The sequence below is a fragment of the Columba livia genome, chromosome 1 (assembly GCF_036013475.1).
Source record: "Columba livia isolate bColLiv1 breed racing homer chromosome 1, bColLiv1.pat.W.v2, whole genome shotgun sequence".
NCBI lineage: Eukaryota > Metazoa > Chordata > Aves > Columbiformes > Columbidae > Columba > Columba livia.
Window position 1 is genome coordinate 9,124,412 of NC_088602.1, and position 14,251 is coordinate 9,138,662.

Consider the following 14,251-nt stretch of genomic DNA (forward strand, 5'->3'; position numbering starts at 1 on the left):
CCTGAGTGTAACTAGCTGGCATTAGCCTCAGGACAAAGTCTCCTAGTCAGGATGAAAAACATTTGCTCTGTCACATCCCTGAAACTTAAAGGATTAAAACTGCGTGATGTCCAACAGTGTCAGCCCGCTCTGGTGTAACACCTTGAAGAGAATTATCTTGCTCAGTTTTGATTTTGTTTCTGTTTTCCTTTTCTTTCTCAGACTGTGTTCTGATTCCCATTCGGTCTGTGCTTTCTCCCTTGCCCATCCCTCCCTGCATCCACCCACATGCACAGAAACCCAGAAATGCTCTGGACCCCAAAGTGCTGGAGGGCTGAGTGTGCAAGTCAGCAACCCTTGCAGGGGAGGGATGCTGAGGGGTCAGTGGGCTGTGGGGTTCTTTGGCTGGAGTCCTGCATGGAGACATCCTGTTTTCTGTGCTTTTGTCTTATTATCTGGATGAAAGTGCTGAGTCTTCTTGTCTCCTGGGTTGTGATTGCATTTTCAGTAACTTCAGCAGCTTCAACGTTTCAGTTCTGGAGTTTGGGAATGGTTAACATATGAGGCTTGTGATACAGTTCACAGTGTTTGAGCTGAAAAGTTGTTTGGAAATCAGTTTATCTCATGCTCCATACAAAGTGACCTGCTTTTGGTCTGTAAATGAGAAGGTGGGTGTCTCACCCATAGTCCTGCAGGCACAGTCTGGCCAGGGAGGAGGATGGTGCTGAATCTTCTCCTTTCTGCCTCATATCCAAAAAATAAAGAATCCAAACAAGTTATGCTTGTAATACCCTTTATCAGCCTTTAGCTGATTTGCATGGGTACCCCTGATAGTGGCTCAGCTTTGTGGATGAAGTCTGGGGAGGAGCACGGTCTGGTTCGGTTTGTGGTGCAATGTAGGTTCTGCAGCACAAATGTGCACTGATGCCCATGACTTCAGTCGGATATGGCCCTCGGTGTGCGTACATGGCCAGCATTGAAGTGAAATGGTCTGGTTTCAGTACACAGCTGCCTTTTGGGGAATATAAAGGAAGGAGCTTGTGGTTTTCATTAGAGAAGGGGCTGCTTTCCAGCCAGCTGCATGTGTGTGGTTGTGCAACTTCTGGTCCCCCTGGTGCAGTCATGGCAGATGGAGGTGGCAGAAAAAAACAAACCCAGAGAGGAGCATTGCTTACAACATTCTGTAATAAACATTATTCTTTAGGGTCCTGTTGTTCCTCCTGGACAAAAGGCCTTGTGTTGGAGTCTGGGAATGAAGAGAAGGATTTGCAGGAGGGGAAGGGTTGCAGACAAAACCCACCAAATAAGACCTGGTGGTGAAATGAGTGTTGGAAATCTGTCGTATGGATATCCTCAACTTCCCAGGCTTCTAGCATGCAGGCAAAAACAAAAGGCAGCGTGGCTGGAAGGGACTGGCTCTATGGGGACCTGCTCCTGAAGTTGTAGCCAAATCATCTCCCACCTGTATTCAGAAAATCTCTAAGGTGTGTGGTTCTGGTCGTGCAGGCAATGTACAAGGTGTTTTTGATCACAGAGCCATAGAATAGCTTGGGTTGGAAGGGTCCTTCAAAGCTCATCCAGTGCCACCCCTGCCATGAGCAGGGACATCTTCACCCAGATCAGGCTGCTCAGAGCCCCGTCCAGCCTGGCCTGGGATGTCTCCAGGGATGGGGCATCTACCACTTCTCTGGGCAACCTGGGACAGGGTTTCACCACCCTCAGTGTAAAAAATTTCTTCCTCATGTCTGGCCTGAATCTCCCCTCTTTTAGTTTAAAACTATCAACTCTTGTCCTATCACAACAGGCTCTGCTAAAAAAGTCTGTCCCCATCTTTCTTACAGGCCCCTTTTAAGCACTGAAAGGCCACGATGAGGTCTCCCTGGAGCTTCTCTTCTCCAGGCTGAACAACCCCAGCTCTCTCAGCCTGTCCTCCCAGCAGAGCTGTTCCAGCCTCTGATCATTGCCGTGGCTCCTCTGCATCGCGTTTATGAGAGCAAATGCTGGGGTGTCTTTGCTGCTGTTACCTGTCAGGCAGATTGAAGCTCACACAAATACCTGTGGTTTTCAACTTGCTTTGAGAACGCAGGAAGGAACTCCCGTGAGCAGACGTGTGGCAAGAAGCACCACGGTGATGCTGCATTTGTAGCAGGGGAGGGGACTGGTGCCACTGCCAGGGTCCCCACGCTGTGCCCGCAGAGCCTGGAGCTGAGACCCCCTCCAGCTATTGGAGTTCGGGCTCCCTTTGGCAGGCAAGAAGTCAACACATCTAAAAGCACATGATTCTCATTACCCGCGCCTGGATGTCTGCTGGGGCTGAATTGCCTGGATCCCTCAGAGTCGCTCAGTAAGAAACAGCAAACATTTTCCCTGAGAAGGAGCAGCTGTTTATATATAGTGTGCAGTGGGTTCACCAGCGATTGTTAGGAAAACATTCCTTTCTAGTCATTGAAAAAAAAGGCATTTTTGTTGTTGTCTTTCTTCTAAAACACACAAATCAGGGAGTGTGGGATTTTCATTTGCCATGACAACCAGTGAAACTGCTGAGCCATGTGATTTCTCTGTGATTAAATCTTGTTTTTTTTTAGAGGCCATGTTGCTACCAGAGTTGGGAAACATCAGGTGTTATTTGTTTTTCTCATGTAGATTTGGCAGGATTTAATTTGCGTGTTTGCTTGGGAACTCTGGAGAGCTGGGGGATATTGATATTTTCATGATTTAGAATCATGATTTAGGTAAGAATGGTGTCTTAGTTGAGAACTACTGTATTGTACTGAAGTATCTCTTTTTTCTGTTTTGGTGGTGGTTGTTTTGTTTTCCCCTTTGAGACTGTGCGATTACTGAGGGGTCCTGGCTCCCACAGGACGAAAACCATCGCGGGACCCATCAGTGCTGCTGGACAGTGATGAGGTTCAGAGCCTTGGAGATGTTGGTTTACACAGGATACAAATGGCTTGGAGGCTTTATGAGGCAATAAATCTTTTCCTATTCTGATGCCGGGGCAAGGTTTTGCAAAGGCAGGAAGGGTGATCGACGTGACTCTTGATGCCTGGTCCATGTGAGGAGTCCCGTTGGCTTCGAGTCTGAGCACTTCACAGGAACCGAAAGCCTGTGGGTGTTGTCACTGGCAGCAAAGCTCGAGCGCCAGCATTTATCCTCTCTTTTAAAAATTGCTATCTTCTGCTCAGGAATTTCCCCAGGGTGCCAAATATAGATTCAACACACACACATACACAAAAACCCAGCAAACCCAAGCCCAAGAGCTGCTCTGTTGCTAAGGAATAAAAATAAATGGTCACAAACATGGTGCTGACGTGCCAAGTTGTGTCCCCATGACCATGTGGCAGCGAGTGCGAAGGTCCCTCGCTGGGCGGTGATAGTGCTGCCCAGGCTGCACACGTCATGGTGGCATCAGTGCGTTCAGAGGACCGACTACTGTTTAAGTCATCCAAGGGAAATGACTTTCTGCTTCCTGAAACTAGTCCCAAAGAGGTCAAAACCTTATTAGGCTGCTGCCAGGAGATCAGTAGTAGTATTATTTTGATGTAGTATTACATATAACACAGTGATGTCTATATTGGAAAAGCCCGGAGAGGTCATATTTGTGGTGGGAATATATTTTTGAGCAGAAGTACCAGCTTTGGGAGATCTTGGCTATGTCATAGGACTGTTGAGTGTTGACAACATCAAAAGAATGAATGTTGGTGCTGCAGAAGCTGCGGTTGTGCCTTCACCTTCTCTCCAAATGCAAATCTCTATCTGCAAATCTCTGCAATAATTTATTAACCTGTGTGGCTGGAGACGGGGAACAGCTGAGCTGGGAGCAGAGGTGTGCAGAGGTGAAGATGTGATTTATCTGGGCTGGAGAAATGCTGTGACCAAGGCGATCTTTTAATGTCTGTGTGCGTGCACATGCGACGTTTGGTTTTGTGGGCCTTGCCTGCTTTAGTTCTCAAGGTACCACTTGCTGCCTCAGCTCTAAATAATAAATCTAAATGTCCCTGCTGCTGGAACGCAGTTTTTAAATTATGTTTTCGGATTTCAGGCTTTTAGGTAAGCTGTTTGAGTAATGTCCCTGCAGTGGTAGGAGGCCTAGAACAGAAAGCTTCCATTACAGAGCTTCTTTTTTGCTTTTTGGGATTTTGGGTTCAAATTTAACCCATGCAGTCTCTTGAATGGCAGCTGGCCCAAAGCTGAAATGAGGTTTTAACAGCAGATAGCAGCCCATGATCTGTAACCGTATTTTTGCAGATTTAGAACAAATGAAAAGTACTGTAACCACCTGAAAGTAATAAGGGGAACTGAAAACCAGCTACATGTTAGTGCGTGAAGTAAATATGAATATTGTTCCTTATTCTATGAAAAGACCTGTGATATCCTTATAAAAATCTTACTTAGGAGCCATGATAGGAAACTACCGTTAGAGACATACGAGTTATATGAAATATACTTTTTTACTAAAACAAAATTATGGGGGTAGGGCTTTAAAAATCTAATTCTACTATCCCACCCCCAAATTCTTTTCCCACCCGGCCTGGGTCCCTCTTACAGCAGGCAGGGTGCTGGGTGTGGGCAGGGCTGGGACCCTTCCCTTTGGAGGCAGCAGAGCTCACATCAGCTTAAACCAGCCCCGGAGCTACATCCAAGTCTCTATTCTTTCCACTTTCTTCCCCCTCTGAACAGCTTGTTTTTGTGAAACATCTGCTTTTCTGGCAGATACTTGCAGTTGAATCTGTACCGTAGTGTTTCTTTGCAGAAATGCAAAGAATATTCCCTATCAGCTCAGCCACTTGCCAGATGGGTTCGCAGATCCCAGCTGAGGGGTTTCCATCAAATAAGAGCATTTTTAGAGAGGAAAACTATTTAGAAGGGACAGTGCTAGTACTGGTGGTGCAGTTTTGTTATGAAACAGAAGCATATGTGCTTGGATGCATGAGCATGTGTGATGTTACAGCTATAATGCACTTCCCATCTGGAAATAAGAGGAGGTGATGAACTGGGGAGCACTGGGGCAATAATGAGCCTAGGTCCAGCCTAGACCCATCACACCAAACTTGACCTTAGTGGCAGAGGGGGCCCTCTGGTTTTTGAGCCTGTCTTTTGAGGAAGCAGGGACCTGGGAGATGAGCTTCCCTGAGCTGCCCTCATCTTCTCCAGCATCTTCATCTCCTTCCCTCTAAGGATTTAAATGCTATTGTGTTGCCTCTGCCATCTTAACAGGAGCCTATAACACTTAACTCTGTTTTATTTCCCCATCACTTCAAGTTCCAAAAAGCTATCATTTCTGGTGGAGAAACCTTCCTTTAAAATGCATAATAGAGGCAGAATTCTTTCTTAAATACCAAAGCGCCGTTGCAAATTGCCACCTTTCATATTGTGGTGGCACAGGGGTGTGATGCACAGCTCCCATGTGGCTGATGTTGCACGTGTGGTTGAGACAAAGGGGCCTCCAGCTGCAACACAGGATCATTTATTTATTTCCTCATGTAAGTAAAAAACAAACAAACAAACCCTTTTCTCTTAGCAGTCCCACTTTGCAGTAGCAGGCTGTGCTATTGAAATAGAAGACACTGAATGTTTTGCCTGGGGATGTCAGGCTCCCTCTCAAGTCACCAGGAAGATGCTGCCCCCCAAAATCCAGATGCAAATGACTGATTGAAGGTGAGTTACCTGCACTGTGCGATTAGTGGCCCTAATAATTTTGTGATCCTTCCTGGAGAAAGCTTCTTCAAGCAGTTGTCTTGGAAGGCTCCTTGAATGCGTTTCAGGCTGAAACATAAAATGCATGAGAGGTGCTAGTTAGGGATCAAGATTGTCTCACTGAAACCTTGTCTATCCTGATGCTTCAGAGATTTTATTTTTCCCAAGCTTCTGCAGCGCAGGTATAGTTCTTAAACTGTAGTGTCTTGGTTTTTGCAGTTTTGGCTTTGATCTTGCGAGCACACGTAGCTGGTAGCGGGAGTGCGTGCGTCTCCTCTTTGGAGATCTGGTGATGTGGGGTGCAGACTGAGTCTGGTATGGAGGAGTGGTAGGTCCTGTGTCTGCTTCTCAGGGGGTGTAGCTGTCTGGATATTAGTAAAATCAGCTCAGTGGATGTTGAAATAGCTTGTCAGGAACAGTGTGCATAACAGTGTGGTGTGTTTGTTTTATAGTGAGGTGGTGAGACACTGGGACAGGTTTCCCAGAGAAGTTGTGGATGCTGCGTCACTGGAGATGTTCAAGGGGAGGTTGGACGGAGGCTCTGAACAACCTGATCTGGTTGAAGATGCTCCTACCCATGGGAGGGGGTCGGACTATATGATCTTTAAAGGTCTCTTCTAACCCAAACCAGCCTTGGGTTTTTATCTTGTTTATTATCTGTTCCCTTTACTGCTGGTATTGCTAATTTATTGTTGTATTTTGGGAAAGTTACCTGTTAAGTCTGATATATCTGTCATAAGCCATAGAGCAAAGAGCCAAAAATGTTTTTGTTTTGTTTTTGTGGATCCTGTTGCCCGTCCTGAGCAAAGAGCAAACTCTCATCTTAATATAGCAGTTAGTTTTCAGCTTTCAGATTGCTCCTGCAGGATGTTTCTGTTGGGCTGGCCCAGTACCGGAGCATCGCACTCGGTGCTGTTGACCCCGCAGACCAAGCCGCAGGGTACCAAGCACAGACACTGATCTCAGCCATGTGAAAGTGAGATTAGATGAGGCTTAATTAATTGTTACTTCTGCTGGGTTTAATGGAGAAGTGATGTAAATCCCAGTTAATCACAAAGCTAACTTGAGCAGAAATCAAGAGGTGGAAATACCTGCTTATTTTCTTAATTAAAAAGTGTTCTTACAAAACAAAGCCTTGTTAGAGAAAATTTTTAGTTTGTTCATACCACAGTTCCTGGCATAATCAAAACAATATGGTTAACAGCAGTGAGACATGTCATTGTAGTTTAAACTCAAATAAAAATTTCTTGGACGTGGTTTTATAAGCCAAACTGTCTAATGTACATACTCATATTTCACAATAAAATTATGGGACTAATGTCATTGGTTAATGACATACTTACACTTAAAATACTTCTGTGTTTGCAACCTCACTTGAGTCACGGTGTTCTTGTAAATATTTTATTGAAATCCTTTAGTTGTGACAGCTTTTCTGGTATCTTGTCAAAAATATTGGTGTCAAGCTGTCTCATCTTGCAAGTGTTTTATCAGAGCCTTGTCACCCAGTGTCAAAACATCTCCACGTATGACTGACGCCACCCAAACCCATGCTAGCCCAGTAAACTTAATGCATTAAGAGATTTCTTTGCCTCTTACCTGCTTGTTGCACACATACCTTTTTTCTGCAGTGAGGATGAACCATTCCTCCTCCAGCTTTGCCTCTCTGCTTGTAGTGCTGCTGTCCCCAAAACCCTCACCCAGGAGACACCTGAGGTTCTGCTTGATCCTGCACCTGATTTCTAAAGGCAAAGCGGTTCTCACCTGAGATGCTGATGGATTTCCCCATTTCAGGGAGTCAGGTCTAGGTGCAGAAGCTTTATTTCTTGTTGTAGAGAGCTGTGCTTAGGAAGCTTTCTGGACTTCTCAATGCAAGGCATGTTCCAGTTAATGCTTGGCTGTAGTTTAGAAAAAAAATAAAAATAATTTTGTGTTGTTTTCCTTTGGGAAGAAGCTGTTGTTTTTTAGTGGATAAACCAGCATTTTTGGCTGGATTTCTGGCAATGCAGTTTTCCACACTTGGAAGTCAGCCTGTCTGCTGTGCTGGCCAAGTCTTTAACTGCTTCCATCCAAAAATGTGTTGCTGCATAGCGCACAGCTCGGTGGTCCCAGATTTGCTCTAACGTGGCCAACACCAACAGGCTGTTGTTTTGAGCATGCGTTATTGCTTCTCCATGTCTGGGCACGTCTTGGAAGACATTTATAAAAGCATGTGTTAGGGTGGCAGTGACTTCTTTGCAGTCAGAACCCAGCTTCTGTGAGTAAATGGAGTGTGGGGCTGTTCTCCTGCTTGGAAACGAAAGTCACTTGGTTTGTTCAGCCTGAAGAAGAGGAGACTGAGGGGAGAGCTCATGGCGGCTACAGCTTCCTCACAAGGGGAGGAGGAGGGGCAGGGCTGAGCTCTTCTCTCTGGTGACCAGTGACAGAACCCGAGGGAATGGCAGGAAGATGTGCCAGGGGAGGTTTAGGTTGGACATGAGGAAAAGGTTCTTCCCCCAGAGGGTGCTGGACACTGGAACAGGCTCCCCAGGGAGGTGTCACGGCCCCAAGCCTGACAGTGTTCAAGAAGAGACTGGACGATGTCCTCAGACACACGGTGTGAACTGTGGGGTTGTCCTGTGCAGGGACAGGAGTTGGACTCGATGATCCTTGCGGGTCCCTTCCAGCTTGGGGTGTTCTGTGATTCTAAGGAAGCAGTTTTCCTGGGGTGGTGTGTATCCTGGGCCTGCTGCTGCTCACGTGTAGTTTGGTCAGCCGCTACTGTGGCATTAGGGATGTACATGTCAGCACTTTTTTTTTTTTTTTTTAATCCTAAAGAAATTAATTTACTATCTGTTATTTTGCAAGTGCTCTGTGTGTGCATCTCATTTGTCCTAAGTAATGCAGAAATCGGATTAGTTCATTTATCTGTGTGAGGAGAATCATCATTGCTTAACAGTTCAATCCTCAAATACATTTGATGGACTGTAACTTGCTGTCTGCATGTGATATTTTGCACTTTCCTGGGTGTTCCCAACACCAAAGTGTGTTACAAATGTCACTGACTCTCCCCCTCCTTCCAGAAGGTGGGAAAGTTGAATGAGGACACTGGACCACAGAAGCTGTGACTTTCATGGCCTCTCCTGAAGAGCCTTTGGTAGCTCTGAGATCCTCAAGGATGTGTCCAACCCAAACACCACCCATCATTCCCCCATACAGCAAAAAATGATTAATGATGTGTGTTAGTGCTGTTTTTGACACCAGAACTAGCAAAGCTCCCCAGAAGACTTCACTTGTCTGTGGACAGCATGGACACAAAGCCTTTTCACCATTGGGGGATACCAGGAGCATGTGAAGATCCAAAGATCACTCCTAAATATGAGATCTGCAACCTCCAGCATTATGCAAACCAGGCAGATGGAGAGGACAGTCTGCAATAGGTCATCTCTGGAGGTGAAGAGAGCTGGTGTCTGGATGCGGGCCCTCTCGTGTTGAGCATAGACACCACTGCCCTGAGCTCCTTCTGCCTGGTAAAGCAGAGCTGCTGCTCCAGCCTCTTCTTTGGGATGGTGTTGGTGCTGGATTTACCTGCTTGTTTTATGGTGAAACACCTGTAATTGCATGTCAGTGGGTTCCTCTGTAGCACTTTCTTGCATAAGCTCCTGCAGGCCAAGTGATGTATGAGCCGTGGTCAGATCAAAGTAGTCTGGAAAGGTGCAAATTGTCTGTGGTGGCAGAAGAAGTAAAGGGAAGGGCTGTGTGCTCTGTGCATTGATGCGAAACCTCTCAACTTTGGCTTTTCTGTATTTTATAGAAATCTCTTGGCGAGGTGAAACATATATGTGGTATATGAGAACTTGCACCTACTCAGCTTGCTTGATTTCTCTAGCAGAAATAGTCCGAGCAAAGGGTTGAGGAGCAGGAAACTCTCCAAATCAAATTTTTGGGTAGGACTGAGGTTTTAATAATATACTGCTTTTTTCCAGATACTTTTTAAAAATGTATCTAGATTTTTGAATGACTGGCAACAGGTCAGCCAGTGCTGGTGGGGCTGCTGTGCATGGGGAAGCCCAACACCTCCCTGCACTGTGTGTGTAGTTGCTTGATGCCTGCTGAAAGTGTTGGGTGGACTTACTGAGCCTGAATTTGTCAGTGGTATTGTGAACACACTGAAAACCCAATGTACCATGGAGGTGTGTGTGGGGGATAAAAGCTGCTGTGTTTCTGCCTGGGGAACCACACCTAGAGATGTGGTGTTTCTGCTCTCGGGACCTTCTCCCTTCACATAAGGGACCATCCTCTGATGGATGAAGAGGCACGTGGAGGTTGCCAGTGTCCAGGCAACTGGATATTGCTCGCCTGGAATGGCAAGTGTGATGGGAGGAGATGGGAAATGCTGGGCTTTGCAGTCCTGGGAGCCTGCAATACATCTTTCTCCCTTGAATTTGGGAAAGACATCCCTGGAGTTTTAATTTCACACCAAGTTGAGAGGGTGGAACCTGTGTGCTTGTGGCTTTGACACCAGCAGTACAGAGGCCTGGGTGATACAGGCTTTTGAGGGGATAAAGTGTCTCTTTTCCAGTGTGAATGGAAGAGAAATTAAACCTTGTGAGAGGAGTGAGGAAGAGTGAGCAAGGGAGCAGAAGGAGATCCAGGCTGCTTGTTCACAGAAGGGCATGAGCTGGGCTGAGTGCAGGAGTCCGCTTGGGTTGGCATTTGCTTTGGAAATGAAAATATTTTATCCTGAGTTACGTAATGCAGCAGCACGTCCAGACCTGAGTTCCCTGCAATTTTCTGGCCCACAAGGAATAATTTTCTGCTTGAAATATTAGCCTTAGCTTTGAATTTCCTGGCTCATATGGCATGTGCAATCAGTGCAATAGCTGTATACATAACTGCTGCTGTTTGAACTTAAGATGTTTGGGTAAATTTGTTTTTGTTTATAGATGTTGGATGATGATGAACAGAAAATACTTGTTCATTAAGAATTGTATAAATACACCAAAACCCACCCTGACCTACTGGTTAGATCCAGCAGGTGGAAGAGGCTGCAGATCCTTCTCTGTGTCTAATTGAAGCAGCTGGTTGTGAGGATTTGAGGTGGGATAGAGCTGAGGTGCAAATTATCAGCATTGCTGGCTTAATGTATTTTTAGTCTTTATCCCTGAAGTGGAGGAGCCTTTGCAGCTGTGCATAGCTCTTTTACCCAGCTCTTTGCTAAGTAAAAAAATGTCAGGATGGCTGGACCCAAAAGGTTGTGGTGACTGGAGTTAAATCCAGTTGGCGGCCAGTCACAAATGATGTCCCCAGGGCTCAGTATTGGGGCCAGTTCTGTTTAATCTCTCTCTCAATGACCTGGACAAGGGAATTAGGTGCACCTTTAGTAAGTTTGCAGATGACACCAAGATGGGTGGGGGTGTTGCTGTACTGGAGGATAGGAAGGCCATACAGAGGGATCTGGACCGGCTGGATCATTGGGCTGAGACCAATTGTATGAGGTTCAACAAGGCCAAGTGCTGGGTCCTGCACTTGGGTCACAACAACCCCAGGCAGCACTACAGGCTGGGGAAGAGCGGCTGGAAAGTGCCTGGAGGAAAAGGACCTGGGGGTGTTGAGCAACAGTGGCTGAACATGAGCTGGCCGAAAAGACCAACAGCATCCTGGCTTGTATCAGGAATAGCGTGGCCAGCAGGACCAGGGCAGTGACCGTCCCCCTGTACTGGGCACTGGTGAGGACAAACCTCAAATCCTGTGTTCAGTTTTGGGTCCCTCGTGACAAAAAAGACCTTGAGGTGCTGGAGCAAGTTCAGAGGAGGGAACAGAGCTGGTGAGGGGTCTGGAGCAAAGTGTGATGGGAGCAGCTGAGGGACCTGGGGCTGTTCAGCCTGGAGAAAAGGAGGCTGAGGGGAGACCTTATCACTGTCTGCAACTGCCTGAAAGGAGGTTGTAGCATGGAGGGTGTTGGTCTCTTCTCCCAAGTACAAGCGACAGGACATGAGGAGATGGCCTCAAGTTGCACCAGGGGAGGTTTAAATTGGATGTTAGGAAAAATTTCTTCACGGAAAGAGTTGTAAAGCATTGGAACAGGCTGCCCAGGTGGAGTCACCGTCTCTGGGGGAGTTTAAATGACACCTAGATGTAGTGCTTAGAGATGTGGTTTAGTGGTAGACTTCACAGTGTTAGTTTAATGTTTGGACTTGATGATCTTAAAGGTCTTTTCCAACCTGAATGATTCTATGCTTCTATAGTCATGCTTGGGTCTGCATCACCTGGCTGCACTAAGTCTGCTCTGACTGACCTGTTCTGATTTGGGGACAGGGGTCCCCTAACCACAGCTTATGAGCAAGACATGCCCACAAAGCCTTCAGATCCTTCAGGCTACCAGAAATGAAAAGCCATGAGTGAGAGTGGTGGGGAGAGAAAGTGATGCCACTATGTGCCATGCGCTCCCTGCTCTGGTTGTCACCTGCCCCTGAAGAGATTTGAGCGGCTTCTCAGTGAGTCCTGTGCCTCTAAATCAGAAGAGGACTGAGGTACCTCTGAGGTTTAGAAAAAGCAGGTTATTTCTGTTTTGTTCTTCTAAAATGAAGGCGTCAAAACATTCTTTTAGACATGAAAGGTTTTTGACTTCAGAAGAAGTCTGTCCGTTGTGTTTTCTGAACACACGTTATCTTGTGATCTTCAGGGAGGATAAAAGACGGGCACAGGTTGGCGCACCTTGTGGTTGACTGAGGAAGACTCGCTCTTTTGAAGTATCCTACTCCCCTTTTGGCTCCATGAGCCAAAACAATAGGGGCAAAATCATCTTTGTAGAGCCTGCTCTGGTTGTGCGTAGAGGTGGAAAGTCATTCTTCAAGCAAAGGAACTGAGAGAGAAGTGCCAGAGATTTCTTTGTCAGCTAAAAACCTCACTGTTGTTTGCCTGTCGTTTTGTGCAAAGACTGGTGCTGGTGTAAAAGCTGATGAGGGACAGGCTTGAAACAGTGGTTTCATCCATTTGAAGGAGAACTTGATCAGTCCGAAGTTATTAATGTCTCCCAGCTAGTATTTGAACCTTGGCATTGCATTTCTTCTGCTTAGTTGGCACTCAAAGAGGCTGACCATGGCGTGGGAGAGCAGGTCAGAGATGAGGAGGAGCCCTCTGTGCCTGTCCAAACCAATGGGTGAAAAGACAGTGCAAAAAGAAGATAAAATATTGGTTCAGATGGTGGTTAAATTCTGTCAAATAAACCTAGGTGCATCAGGGAAAACTAAGGTGAATGGAACAAATGCAGGGAGAGGACATTATTTTGGGGAACAAACCAAAACATACCTGGGAAACGTATTCCCTAGAGCATGTATTTACTGTGGATAAACTCCTGGCTTTGTGGCATGTGGTGACCAGGGGAAGCAGGTGGGATTGTGTCTTTCTCCTCCATCATCTGTGCTGCTGTCCCACATCTACAGGCAGCGAAGAGGCCATGGCAGGGTGAAGCAGGGGACCAAGTCCTGCTGGCAACGCTATGGGAGAATTTCTAGCAATCAAGACACTGGGAGAAGTGGGAGAGACTGGTGTGTGTCCGCCTTTGCTGCAGTTCTTGCTGTATGGGGAAGGCAGCCCATGGCTCCTATACCTAATTTTTCAGGTGTCTCCATGTGAGCTGCAGCTTGTTTGTATGAGCTTGAGAGGGGGGAAAGGAAGGGTGAAAGCCACTGGCCCTTCTGTTTTTGTGTTGGGTGGACTTCACCAAACTTTTGGTTGAATTGGATTTAATCATTGAAAAATACCAAAAGCATTGTCTTGCCCAAGCGAAGAAAACCTCCTAAGCCTGAAATGCCTCCTGCTGTCCTTCAGGTACATTTCTGCTGAGGGACTGCCTCTCTGGTTGCTGCATTCAATTCACCCCTCTTGGCTTCTTGTTCCTACCTGAGGTTACCATGCGTGGGGCTGTGTGATGGAGCAGAGCTGAGTAGCGACCCAAACAAAATAAAACCCTGCAAAATTTTACATTTTACACTGAGGGTGGTGAAACCCTGTCCCAGGTTGCCCAGAGAGGTGGTGGATGCCCTATCCCTGGAGACATCCCAGGCCAGGCTGGACGGGGCTCTGAGCAACCTGATCTGGTGAAGATGTCCCTGCTCATGGCAGGGGTGGCACTGGATGAGCTTTGAAGGGCCCTTCCAACCCAAACTACTCTATGATTCTATGAAAACTGATCATCTGCGAGGCTGGTGGGAACAGCCCAGAGGAGTCATTAGCTGCCAGGGCTGGATGGGGTGGGAGCTGTATAAACTGCCTCTTGCAAAAACAGCTGTGAAACCCAATTTTCTGCCCTGCTGCCACCCTCGGGCTCTGCTCCTGTTTGATCTCATGACAGGGCATGTCTCTGTGCTGTAGCCAGCCCTGTTCGTGATTTAAACAAACGTGGCGAGGTGTAGCTGAGGCGTGGACAAGCATCCCGTCCCCTGCCCTTGCTGCAGGGTCTGGTCTCTGCCAAAGGGTGGGACAGACAGCTGCAGCCCTGGTGCCTTCAACCACTGCAGGAGGATGCAAGGCAGAGCCCTGGCCTGCAAACACAAGAAATCAGGGGAAAAAAGAAAAAACAACCAAACAAAAAACC

At 46.8% G+C, this 14,251-nt stretch overlaps 1 protein-coding gene across 5 annotated transcripts in view; it reads left to right on the forward strand.

The window, feature by feature from the left end:
- Window positions 1–14,251, forward strand: part of RAB30 (RAB30, member RAS oncogene family) — a 57,850-nt gene that overhangs the window by 19,610 nt on the left and 23,989 nt on the right. Inside the window, exon 2 of one of the 5 annotated variants that reach the window (XM_065034149.1) lies at window positions 5,501–5,637. The exons of the other annotated variants lie outside the window; for them this stretch is intronic. The gene's annotated coding sequence lies outside the window, so the exon portion shown is untranslated. The remainder of the gene's footprint in view (window positions 1–5,500; window positions 5,638–14,251) is intronic. 5 annotated transcript variants of the gene reach the window in all.